The sequence below is a fragment of the Mytilus californianus genome, unplaced genomic scaffold, assembly GCF_021869535.1.
Source record: "Mytilus californianus isolate M0D057914Y unplaced genomic scaffold, xbMytCali1.0.p SCAF_8, whole genome shotgun sequence".
Classification (NCBI taxonomy): domain Eukaryota; kingdom Metazoa; phylum Mollusca; class Bivalvia; order Mytilida; family Mytilidae; genus Mytilus; species Mytilus californianus.
In genome coordinates this window covers 64,008,323-64,022,255 of record NW_026262734.1, presented here as the reverse complement: position 1 = coordinate 64,022,255, position 13,933 = coordinate 64,008,323, and the positions used below count along the sequence as shown (strand labels likewise).

At 32.2% G+C, this 13,933-nt stretch overlaps 1 protein-coding gene across 1 annotated transcript in view; it reads left to right on the top strand.

Annotated features, from left to right (window-relative positions):
- The first annotated feature begins 1,727 nt into the window (after positions 1-1,727).
- The window catches only part of LOC127711278 (toll-like receptor 6), a 230,850-nt gene continuing 218,644 nt past the window's right edge, over positions 1,728-13,933 (top strand). The window contains exon 1 of the mRNA XM_052217272.1: positions 1,728-1,771. The gene's annotated coding sequence lies outside the window, so the exon portion shown is untranslated. The remainder of the gene's footprint in view (positions 1,772-13,933) is intronic.

The following is a 13,933-nucleotide window of genomic DNA, read 5'->3' as shown; positions in this document are numbered from 1 at the left end:
TAAATCCTTCCACACAGTAGTTATACAGAAAAGCTCTTAAACTTGTACAATGTATGTATATATATAGAACATGTACTTCATTTTATGGATCAATTTTGGATAGATTTTGCAAAATTGTATATATTACCAACATGACACATCTACAACCAAGCAAGCCCTTATTAGACTTTGCATATGATCCTAAATAGAATAATCTGTTTCACACCTACTCAGGAATATATACTTTCAATGTGTGTTTCCTTTCACTACTGCTTTTTTGGCAGAAAAGAAAGAATTGATTACATGTAAATTTGATCCCTGGTAGAATCCCCATTTTCCCTCCAACCCGGACTTTTTTTTCAATAATCTACTACACACATCTTTTTATCAATTTTCAACTTGAAACATGTTAACCTATAGTTTCAATTATGGAATTCTCCATTGTTATTGTCTCAATATTTCATCTTATAGACATACGTTTTTGTGTTTTTTTTGCCATTTTCTCTGACCCGTTTGACCGCGTTAAATCATCATGATGCCTTACGTGAGCGTACAAATGTCCACAAAATCATATCCCTGTCATTTTCATTATGTTGTTAAATGTAACTTGTTGTTCGACGGATCGACCCCCCCCCCCCCCTTTTCCCCCCTAAAAAAATTATTTATTAGGTTAATAAACCACATTGAATTAAATGTTGGGGAACACTTACTTGGACTACTTAACAGATTTGGAAAATCTACTGGACGACTTTTACTATATTTACCTTTCTGGAACCTTGGACAAGATGTGTACCTGGATGCTCCGCTTGAACTTTAAAATTAGATTCCTTACTCCGTGATGATGCCTCGTGATGTATTTGTGACTTTTGAACATTAAGTTAAAGACCGTTGAATATCTTGAACTATTTTTTTAAATTATTTATTGACATTAACAGTAAATTGATTAATTTGTTGATAACTATATGTGTTTGTATTTGGAATTTTGGTAAGTATACCTAACCGATCTGGGGACTAATGTGTGGGCACATTATGTCTTAAGAGAGGGGGAGTGTAATGGTGGTCACTTTGTTTTCTTGTTAATATTACTATTTATTTGGGGAAATTGGTTAATGTTAGTATTATTTATAGTTCTGTAACTCTTTCTTCCGAGACCGGCCATGTAATAATTCTTGTCGGGACTTTCTGCCTCTTGCATATGCCTGACATCCGGCCCGGCCGGGCTAGTTGTCCCTAGGAACTATAAGTATGACGATACTTACCGGGTTCAGGGCAGTCTACACTTAGGATTTGAAATGAGCAGACGCTCATACCGTTTGGATTGCAAATATGGAACTTTACACTGACAAGTAGACAAGCCACCACCGTATATTTTATTATTCTTGTATGTAACTTATATTCAACCATAACGTATGTCTCTTAATAAACATCTTGTTTATATTTACGTGGTTTTATAGTTGTCCAATATCCAAGAAATTGGGTAGACAATGGGAAAACGAAGCCAGTGGAAACTCCACTCCCGTTACAATAACTACGCTTATGAAATACATTTTGAAGATTTTAATATTTCCTTAATAAATGCGCAATATAATTCCAAATAAAGGCCCATATCTTTTTTAATATCGTTCATGCAGTGAAACGGGAAGTACGATAAGGGTTGAAGGTGACATATGAACGTTTAATTATATATAATAGCTATTTTTATCATGGGAAAATACACATTCTAGCAGTTTAAATACTTCCACACTCAGATTTGTATTACCTTTACGCTAGACCAGGAAAGACTTAAGTATTTGTAAGTATAAATTAATTTCTAGTGCTATATTTCAAATTGTTTAGATGAGACACATGTTTTCTTTCATGAATTTATGTAAGTTTTTTATAATTTTTTATTCTCGGTTCTTGAAAAAAAGAAGGCGGGAGATATTGCAGGGATATTCAAACTCATAAGTCGATGACAAACTAACAACGCCATTAATGTTGATCGATTGTTATGTAAATAAAGAAGATGTGGTGTGTATGTCAATGCTACAACTATTCACTTGAGACCAAAGGCCGATGATATATTATAGGACAGTTGTATGGTTCTCAACAAGGAGCAAATCCCATACTGTATATTAAACTATAAAAGGCCCTGGCTAAACAAAATGTTATAACATTCAAAAACAGAAAACAAACCTACCATATTAACCAATTTCATTTCATTACAGAAGAAGGCTTCATATGAGTAGCAGCAATACATTTGCACTCAAATTTGTCAAAGGACCATCTAGTTGAATAATTAATCTTCTGTTTTAATGAAAATGTGTGGAAGTGTAGTGTAGAGATTCGAAAAGTCATAACTAACAACCATCAACAGCACTCAATCTATCTAAAACCTCCAAATAGATTTTTAATATCCAAAAATTTTTTTTTTTAATTTTTCATGTGTTATATAACAACAGTTAGTCTAAAGACTTTAGTTGTTGAAAGGGAACTGGCGTACGATGGATAACTTCTACGTCATTATGCATCAGGTGTAAAGTTGTCTCCTTTGACTTTCAAACTACATATAATTACATTAATAAAAAAAATAAGGAGATGTGGTATGATTGCCAATGAGACAATTATCCACCGAAGTTCAAATGAAGTGGATGTAAGCAATTAAAGGCAACCGTCGGCCTTCAACAATGAGAAAAACCCATACCGTATGGTCGGCTATAAAAGGCCCCGACATGAAACATATGAAACACTTCAATTGAGACAAATCAAAGATCAGTTGGTCAGTTTTTACCAGAATTCAAAAGGTCTTTTATTCGTAGTATTGCTAATAGTCTATACATATAATTTCAGATGACACATGTAGATAGATACATTTTAATCTATTAATTTAGAGGATTTATATCAATTCATGCATTATCATTTCTTTATCTCGATAAATACATCTTAGGTTCAATAGTTGACATTATGTTATTTTTATTTACATCAGTGATTATGTATCAGTTAAAGCATAAACTTACAAGTTAAATGCTACGACTGTGACTGTGACTTTGTTATCATTTTTAGTCTTGATCAATAGTCCTTCCAATTTTATTATAAGTCACTACCTTCAGTTGATATGAAAAATCAACAATGGAATCTACAAGTATATAAATATTATAACAGTATGAACATTGTCTGACGGACATGTTTTCCTAACCACCATTTTGATACATCAAATTCGACAAAGCAGCAAACAATGTGATGATGAAATGAGGTTAATACTAAACGGAAGCTAAAAAGAACGAAATCATATATTCATCCACTTTAATGTCATTTGCTCCACTTAGAGTAAACAACCTGACAGTTATATCATTACCACATATTAGTTTAAGGTTTCTTTTGAACATTCGAAGGTTCCTACTATGTTCTGGCAACCTAAACTGCACACACTCACACAAACGTAAAATGTCGATAGTTTCATCTCGACTTCTAGAACTGTTCTACAACAGATCTTTCTGTCTAGTTCCTTGACTACAATTAAAGAACGTGCCTTTTTTGGTTCTTCAATTTGGTTGAAAGTTGTGAATTTTCGACTCTCTATACGATACTTGTCACATACCATGTTATCAAACAGAATTATATGTAATAGAAATAATAATAATTGTCATTTCTTATATATCTAAATCTTGTTGTTGCAAGCTGAAACTCTACTCAAAGATTTTCCGTTTGCTATTGTTCATCTTCTTTTTTTATACGGTAGTGTATTCCTTTGACCCTTTTTATCATGTGTATATTCCCCAACTTGTTGCTATGCTCGTCTCTGTATTGTCGCATTGTTGCTTTGACGTAATTTTAATAATAACTTGTAAAAAGTAAAATAACAAAAATACCGAACTCCAAGAAAAATTCAAAACGGAAAGTCCTTTATCAAATGGCAAAATTAAATGCTCAAACACATCAAACAAATGGAAAACAACGGTCATATTCCTGACTTGGTTCATACATTTCCTTATGTAGAAAATGGTGGATTAATCCTGGTTTTATAGCTAGCTATACCTCTCACTTGTAAATCATCTTGTCAGGGATTTCATTACTACAAATTACTTAAACTCGAGACAACAGTGGTTTAACGATATTCAAATTTCATAAGTCCTTTAAGAAGTTTAAACCCGTTACTTAAACAAGTATTTGGTCGGAATATTTGAACGTACCTGTAGAATCTTTATTACCAACGCGATATCACGTTCTAATTTTACGGGGTTTTGTAAATAGACTCATAACATGTAAACTTATTGATTCATTGAATAAACTTATTCTAAACGGTTAAAAATCTAAGACTGTAGTAAGATTATTGTTTATTGTCTCCATCGGTACATACATTGATTTGTATTGTGATAATTCAAAACATAACTAAATATGTATGGCTATACAGTTATGAACATTTTTGGCTTACATTGTGGCGATACTTTCATTTTGGCATTGCACAAGGTCATGCTTTTCTCAGACTGTTCATTTATTAGTACTAAAATTTTGAAAAAATGCATATAGTACACCAAATTACTTTTATGACTTTTGCAAAATTTTAGCGGACTGGTTTGTGAAAATGCGCACACCGATTTTTTTGACTGCTTTTATTTATGTACATATAATATATTTAACACAAACACAAAATGACTATCCCAATTCCTGAGGTTTAATCTTACCGCTTCTGTGTGTAGACATGCCAAATATATACAAAGTAACAATTGTTATGAATACGGTAACAAGTCAAACCACTATAAATATTAGGATGCAGACAAGTAAGAGAGTGCCGAGTTTATGGTCAACTTCGACCTACATCGATTCGTCCAACTCGGCTGAGTAGAGTTTGTCGAGTTTACTCGAGTTTCAATCAAGTTTGACCCTACCCGAAAAAAACTGGAATCAACACTGAGTTGAGGCAGCTTTAACTAAGTTACAAAATGGCGACAAACAAGAACAGCAAAAAAGAAAATGATACAAATTAAGTGACTTTTTTTTTTGATAAAGCCAAAGAAAGGGGACTGTTAAGAAAGATTTATCGTTTGGTTGTGATTTGACAATAACAAATATTTTACATGCATAAAAACTGCCGGTGATGTTTATCCATAGAACAGATAAAATATAATTTCGCGAAATTATTAGGAAAATCTATTCCCTTTACTTAGCAGACGACGGGGCAGGAGGATTATAAAAAATAATGGCCTGGTTAGAACTGAAACTGAAAAAAAATGAATAAATGATAGAAGTTCTTTAATTTAATTGTGTTACACGTTTGAACATGAAGTTGTTCATTTTCGACGTTCATAAAAAAATAAGCAACCGCTGCTACAATTATCGTCCATTTTGGAGTCATTAACATTAGCACTGATTGTATAACTCTAGTCTACCCGAGTTAGACGAATCGAAGTAGAACATTTTTTCTCAAAAAGGGAATCATGTAAACAGAAAAAGTATTAACATGGTACAAACATAAGCATAATAAGACACTTCATTAGAAACCAAAACCGATTCGTTAAAAAGTATCGTAACATTTTTGGCATATCATCAAAGATGCATCTTTTAAACAAGCATTCACGTTATATAATGTTTCAATTTTCAGTGTTGTTGAAACCTTTCTAATAAATAATGAACGCTCCTCAAAATTAGAAAAGTCTTATGTTTGGGTTGGAAAGTGTAGGAAAAATGAAAAAAAGACAAAGATTATAGTAATATGTTTACATGAAAACTACCCAATTCTCGATGATAATACATTAAATAGTAAACACGAAATTTATTTAAAACTTTAGTACTTACACGAATCAATGGTGTGTAAACAGATGTTTACGTAGTTTACTTACAAAAACTCATCAAGGATACCAGACTGCTGTGTGTTTGTATATTCTATATTGGCTAGAGGTATAGGGGAGAGTTGAGATCTCACAGAATATGTTTAACCCCGCCGGATTTTTGCGCCTGTCCCAAGTCAGGAGCCTGTAGCCTTTGTTAGTCTTGCGTGTTTTTAATTTTAGTTCATTTATATGTTTTGGAGTTTAGTGTGACGTCAATTTTCATTGAACTAGTATACATTTTTGTTTAGGGGCCAGCTGAAGCCCGCCTCCGGGTGCGGAATTTTCTCGCTGTATTAAAGACCCATTGGTGGCCTTGGGCTGTTTTCTGCCCTTTGGTCGGGTTGTTGTCTCTTTGACACATTCCCCATTTCCATTCTTAATTTTATTATAATTTGTAAGCCATACGCACGTTTCGTCTACATATGAATCATAAGTGTCGCTTGAAACAAAACAAATGTAAGGCCAATTTAAAATGATGGTCTAATTAAACCGCAAACGATGTCGCTACATATGTGAACATATAGGACAAAATTACATGAAAATGCCCATTTCATACAATGACCATCGTTTAAGTCAATTTGTTCAAGCCTCTCGGTTTGTTGTGAGATAATTCTCGAAATGAGATGGATCCAAATCAAGACTTTTTTATATATTCAAAGTGAAGATTAACGTTTCTCCTAAGTAATAAAGGTCCCGAAGGGAGTATATGTAATAAAATCACAGATTGAAGCTGTACTCCTTCATCATTTAATCCAAGAATGGTACTCAGCCAAGTGTCGAGTGAGTACGATTTGTTAGGACTTGCTCTTCCATATATTTTAGCAGCAAATGTTGTTATGAAAAACTGAGAATAGAAAGCATTGTAAATGACAAAACCCAAACCGATTCGCTTATGGATTATGTCAACAGAACCAAGATTATTCGACAATAAATTGTTCAAATTTCACAGATGTTCAAAACCCGAAAATGCCGTTGGTAACCCTATACTAGTGTTTTTTACGAAAGAAGCAACATAAATTATAAGTTTTGTTCCTGTTAAAACAGAGAAAAGAAAATGCTAGTATATAACTACGAGCGCTACAAATGATAGCCAAACATTGTAAAGCGACTACAAAACAGTAATCCGTTCCAATACTAAAATATGATTATGTGGAACTGTAGTGACAGCAAGAATTAGACAACATTTAGTGGAAGAAATGGAGTACAATTTAGTCGTGTTACACCCAAAGTTCACTTGATTATTTCGAGTGTACTAATTCAACAAGAACAGGTCACAATAGCTACTGCAACGTCATCTGACATTAAGAGGATAACTGACACATATTCTAGTTTGAATTTCAAGGATGTTAAACTGGAAAACGTTTCTTCAAATTTGAAACTATTGCGAATACCTTGCATACGTATGGTGGATCAACACTATATATTTCCTCAGATAGAATTTTCTTATACTTTGACAAAATGTAGATTTTACCATGCTTTTTTCAAAAACATGATAAAAGGTATGGGTCACCGTGCTATTTTTCAAGCTACAAATCGTTCTAAATTGCCTAATGTTGCATAAATTATTCATAAAAAAACACCGTTTGGAGAACAAAAAGAAGTCTATGGGATATAATTTGAAATAAAACTAGTTCAGTGAAAATGGACGTCACACTAAACTCCAAAAAATATAAATGAACTAAAATTAATTAAAATATGAGAAGATAGGTTTAATAATATGCTTTAAGAAAATAAAAATAAAAAATTTTGTCACCGAACTTGTTTTCTTGCTACAAGTAAAAAATGAAAATTTTATTAACATACCTTTTCAATTTTTTTTACTATAATGCTATAAGAGTAAAATCAAATATTTGGTCTAAATAATGCAATAAATCACTTATGTTCCTTTATTTAAATAAACAGTTTAAAATATTAATTGCCAATCTGTTTCAAAACTTTCAGATTTAAGCAAAGAACTAGACCGATTGTGCACTGCTATATTACAATCCAAGTATACAGTTAACAGGAGCATATTTGTGCCCAATTGATCTTATTCTATGGCAACATTGGAACGAATCGGAAAATTTCAGAAACGTTGGGCTTTTGTACTACAAGCTGTTAAAACAATTTGGAGAAAATGGCACATGGATCATTTTCCATTATTTGAAAATCACGAAAAATATATATTTGAAACCAAGACAGACAGACAATGTCCGAAACCCTTATCTGAAACTTGTTTCAGTGCAAACATTCGTTATTTATCGTAACAGTATATAAACTCGTTTTGTAACCATTTACGATATAAATAGCTCCCTTGATTGTTTTGTTTTAAATGTTTTTTTTCAATCTAGAAAAAAAAAACAAATTTGCGAAAGATTACAGTGGCTTAAGGTACCTGGGGTGTCTTCCTCCATCTTGAATTTTAAAATAGCAGATAACAATCGGTCTAGATCTTTAATAAAATGTGCAAAGTTCGAGAGTAGTATGTTATTCTGTGAGACTTTTCATGTTTATAAGGAAATTATGTGTTTTATCATATTTACGGCTGTATTTTACAAAAAACTGAATTTTTTGTTTGATTCATTTTTTTTTTGCCACATAAGGGGAAATAACTCAGATAAAGTACCTTTTATAATAGAATCTGTTGTAAATTTACCTATTTTATTATTAAGCAAGAAAACGAGTCCGGTGACCCATTTTATATTTTTCTTATCTGAAAGCATATTATTAGAGCTATCTTCTCATATTTTATCTTAAAATTCTATGGTGTGGTTTTTTTTTTTATCACACAAAATTGGTTTTCCATGCATAATCTATACAAAATCTGTCAATTACGCACAACCTGTAGCGTGAAAAAAAGCCTGGTGACCCATACTTTTTATTATATTTTTTGAAAAAAGCATGAAATAAAAAATATTTTGACGTCTCCTGTAATTCTTATTCGTGGGATACCAATTTTCGTGGATTTTGTGGGTACATGTGAACCACGAATTTAAAAGTTTAGATAATTACACTTTCCCTTAAGGTTCGAACGCAGACTTTTGAAAAACCACGAAATTAAATATCCACGAAACTGTAAGTTTTCCCCATTCCACGAAAATTGGTACCTACGAAATGAATGGATCTCCAATGCGTATGCATGGATTTGATAATGTCTGAACTGTTTAATATGTCGAATTGACTGTTATCAATATCAAACTTGGGTGTTTTTTTTTCAAATATTTTCATTGTGAATTTCATTGTGAATTTCATACACAACTCTATCGGGCAAAGTAATGGGAATACAGAAAAGCGTTTCTGACGCATTCAAGTTATAAAAGTTATTTTCATTTTCTAGCACCGGGCAACGTTGACCCTAGATGGATTTGGCTATTCCTTTGTGACCCTTTTGGTCGTATAATTTTAACGTATTCAATTACTTATACATCCTTAATTTGTAAACTAATGGGTTTGAACGCTTCTGATAAGGGAAATACGGAAAAGCGTTTCTGATGCACTAAATCTGTAAAGTGTAATTTTATCATCATTTAAATTTAAATAATACAAATGATTACCATAAAATCTTAGGGTCCATGCAAACTAGCAAAAGGTTTTGTGTCAGCTTTGCGTGTGGGAATTCAAATCTTCGTTTTTGACTCGCCTAAGACAAGTTGAGGATGCGAAACTGATGTGTGCTGTTCTGGCGGCGTCAGTAGTTGTTAAAGTTTGTGATTAGGTCAAATGAAGATTGTTATTTGGTATGCAACTTATTTCAGATGGATATTATTTGGCCCCGTCCTCATTCACGGTTCATTGACTTTTAAAACTTTAATTGTTGCTATTTTTTACTATTCAAACTACACACAGGCTAGACACATGTCTGAGTTATGAGTTTATGATGCATTTCATTTACTTGTACTAGTAATTTATGATCTGAAAATTTTACATTCAAATATATCTACTAAATATAAGTTTAAATAGCAATCCACTAGCTACTGGGCGGTTGGTACCATCGGGACTACCAGTAATAAGAAGCGGTACCGACTTCGTTTTAAAATTTGACTGAAATAATTTCAACTGTCACTCTTATTGGATATTGAATATGCCAGCAATTATTTTTCATTTATCTATTTGTTATCATAAAATCGTTACTCGATAATTCCTATCTCAGAATCTTTAAATTGAAAAATAAACAAACTGTAGAGTGCAATCATGTTGAAACATTACGAAAACATCATTGGAAAATACTTTGAGCGGTTTTATCATTTAAATGACGAAATACGAATTTTATTTTCTATAAATTTCGATTAGGTACAAATAACAGGCTTGAAGGCGTACTTTTTAAATGTGTCTTTTTCTCCTGAGAACGTGGTTAGATTATAACATTGTACAAGTAATGCGGAGTAATAAACTTCTAAAAGTATTTATCTAGATTGAAATTCCTCAGGCACTACGACAGTTTCAATTGCCTGATTTAATTTTTATTTGTAGTAATTAATTATTCTTAATGGACATTGTTTCTTTATTAAAAAACTTATATACAAATAATTTTCAGGCTTTAAACATTACGGTTTAAAATATACAAGCAAAAATGATAATAACTGTGATATTTTTGGCTGTTTTCACTACAGTTGGACTTGGTAAGAAAACAATTGTAGTATTAGTATCTTTATCTTTTTATTTATTTTTGGTTTTTAAACAATTAAAAATGTAAATATCTGAAACAATTGTTACTGGTTTTGAAGTTAAAGGAAAGTGTCAAATGTTCATGAGCCTGTCCCGAATTAGGAACCCCGTGAGTAGTTTTCATACTTCATATCATAATGTGTTTTTGTTATTTGAAGAATTAGGTTTTAATGGCAGATCACTGACTGTTTGTACACTGAACGTTAATAGACAATTAGTGTTTTTCAAATTTACAAAGTTTAAAGTCGAAACTCACGGAAATGTATGGAAATCTGATATATATCCTTCAGTAACATGTTTATGCTGATACAAACTGAATAATTAATTATATTTTGATGTTTTAATTATTATATTGTAGGAAAACTTTTGGATCAAGTGTGGATAAAAACTGAGAACAGCGGTTTCGTTAATGCTTCGATTACAAATTTGCATTACACCAGTCTATCATTTTTTCAGTTATTTCCTGCTAACGACCAATATATGAAATTCACCGTTAAAGCATGTAGTAACGCCTTTATTGTACTTTCTAGTGACACCTACCTATTTTCTTTATACGATTATAGAATAATTATTGGGGCTGAATAATTAATTCAAAAATAGACCTCCGTCGAAGGTATGATCAATCAATTAGTAGTTTTGATTTTAGTACACCTGGTATATTAAATTGCACAGAGCACATATTGTTTGAACTAAATTGGACTATATCCGGAAGAATAACTCTAACGTCTGGTTCCAAGATGGTTATGAATTGGACGGATCCATTTCCTATTCCTATAGATGGCATAGGTATCACGACTGGATTGGGATCTGTAGGGCTGTGGAAAGTGGAACATTCTTGTAAGTGATAACGTTTTTGCTTTTAGATCACAAGTACAAAATATACTTTGATTGAATGGTGTAAGTTTTTTGACAAATTTCAATGTCAGTGTAATTATCATAACCATAAAAAGAATAAAAAGAAAAATAGAAAAAGGAAAAAAAAAGTCTGCATGCAAAAACATTCATAAATTATCGTTTATTTAGTGTTTCACGAAGCAGTACAGTAACATATTCTTATTTGTGGGGAAAAAATCTATATTTGCCGAAATCTTTGAGTTTTAAATCATCCTACTTCATTGCAAAGTTTCATTAAATTAAGACACAAACCATTTAGCTTTGACTTGTATCATGTTTTTTTTTTCTATCAGAACAAACAAATCTTTCAACTTCAATAAAGAACGAAATGTTATATTTTCAACAACAAAATCAGGAAAAAGTTATGATAAAAAAAATAATAATATTGTTTTTATATTATTACTGATTTTGAATACACACAAACTATTTTCTTTCATTTTCAATCATAAACGAATATTGTGTCAGAAAATTAAAAATCAAAGGCTAACGACTATGTTTCAATTGAAGTTAATATATTACCTGGTAGACCTTGGTTATGGGAGTAAACTCTTTAAATCATTAATGCGTTTGTAATAGACAGTTTCAACAATGCTTCTTATAATAATCACTCTTATGAAGCGAAAGTAAAAGAGGGACGAAAGATACCAGAGGGACATTCAAACCCATAGATAGAAAACAAACTGACAACCCCATGGCCAAAAATAAAAAGACAAACAGACAAATAATAGTACAGATGACACAACATAGAAAACTAAAGTCTAAGCAACACAAACCCCACCAAAAACTGGGGGTGATCTCAGGTGCTCCGGAAGGGTAAGCAGATCCTGCTCCACATGTGGCTCCCGTCGTGTTGCTTATGTTATTACAAATCCGGTAAATAGTCTAATTCGGTAGGTCACATTCGTGAAAATGGAAGGGTATTGTAGTTACGACATAAGGAACATATCCGATATCATCTGTGAAACGGTTATTCCATAACGGTCAACCAACTCGTGATGGCGTCCGTACAATTTACGAAGGAATTATTTCAACTTCACCATTTGGAACTCTTGGTTTAATAGCTTAGTATAATAGTTTAATAAAATAGTCTGTGTAATTTAGAAACTTGGACATTTTTGATAAAAAATATTTGACACAAACGTACCGGTAATTTTAAAGATTTATGTCCCTTTCTTTCGGTTATATCTTGCTGTTTAATGTGAGCCAAGGCTCAAGTGTTGAATGCCGTACTTTGACCTGTTTGCACCTGTCCTTAGTCAGGAACCTGATGTTCAGTGGTTGTCGTTCGTTGAAGTGGTTCATAAGTGTTTCTCGTTTCTCGTTTTTTATATAGATTAGACCGTTGGTTTTCCTGTTTAAATGGTTTTACACTAGTCATTTTGGGGCCCTTTATAGCTTGCTGTTCGGTGTGAGCCAAGGCTCCGTGTTAAAGACCGTACTTTGACCTATAATGGTTTACTTTTACAAATTGTGACTTGAATGGAGAGTTGTCTCATTGGCACTCATACCACATCTTCTTATATCTATCTGAGGCAATATGAAAGTACATTAGCAACTTGTATTCAGACGATATCGGCGCAGTGAACTGTAACACTCTTTCGTTTAGTAAACTTATAAAATATTAATAATTCCTTTTCATTAATGTTTCAAATTACAGTTTTCAAATTGATATTGGTTACCAATAACCCTTTTCCTATCGATCTGTTAGTAAATATTTCTTAAATTTTTGGTGACGCTAATGTCACTTAATAGTTCGAAAAGGTGCTAAAATTGTCACCGCATCTGTCTTTGCGAATATTAATTGGGATTACTGTCGTTTTTTTTTCAAACCTTACTATTAGTATTTCTCATGGTAATGTTCCACCGATCATTTATTACCCGTCAAATAACTGCCAAACAGTAATGCATATGCCCAAGTTATTAACAACCAGGACAATCTGATACGCAGTGGTGTATCTTCAGAACTATGTTTAATTCATTCCCTGTCACACCGGTACTCTTGTTTCTTTTTTATGTACATATATGATTAAAGGCTAAAATTAATACTCAAAATACCAGCATTGTGATTCAATGTGCCAAAAACTTATACCATTTATTGTTTGATGTCAATTTTCTTCTTTTTTACAAGACAGATTAACTATGCAGTGTATTTTGGAAAAGTATTATCAAAGTTATGCTTGTAACTAGTTCACAAGTTCAATATTCAAAATTCGTGTTCATTTCTTACTGAATTTATTAAGAAAGGGAAAAAACATAATGTCCTGAAATGTCCTGAAATGTTTAGCTAAATTGAATTTATGTAGCAAATGTTGTTTCTTAAGTGCTTGCTGGGGTTTAAGGAAATGTGGAAAACACTTTTGTTTAAATGAAAGAACATGTATATATGTATATCAAGGGATAATGGCAGAGTGAGGTATTAACTCTTCCTATTTTTCCTTCAAATCATGGAATTTGCAATAAAATAAATATCATCTCTTTCTTTACAACTTTGGCAACTAGTCTGTTTACAACAGACCTGGATCATTACTTTTTCACAAAAAAAAAACGGTTCCCTATTATCGAAACTGTATGTCTCTACACTATATTTTTTCCAATGAATTTCACATTTT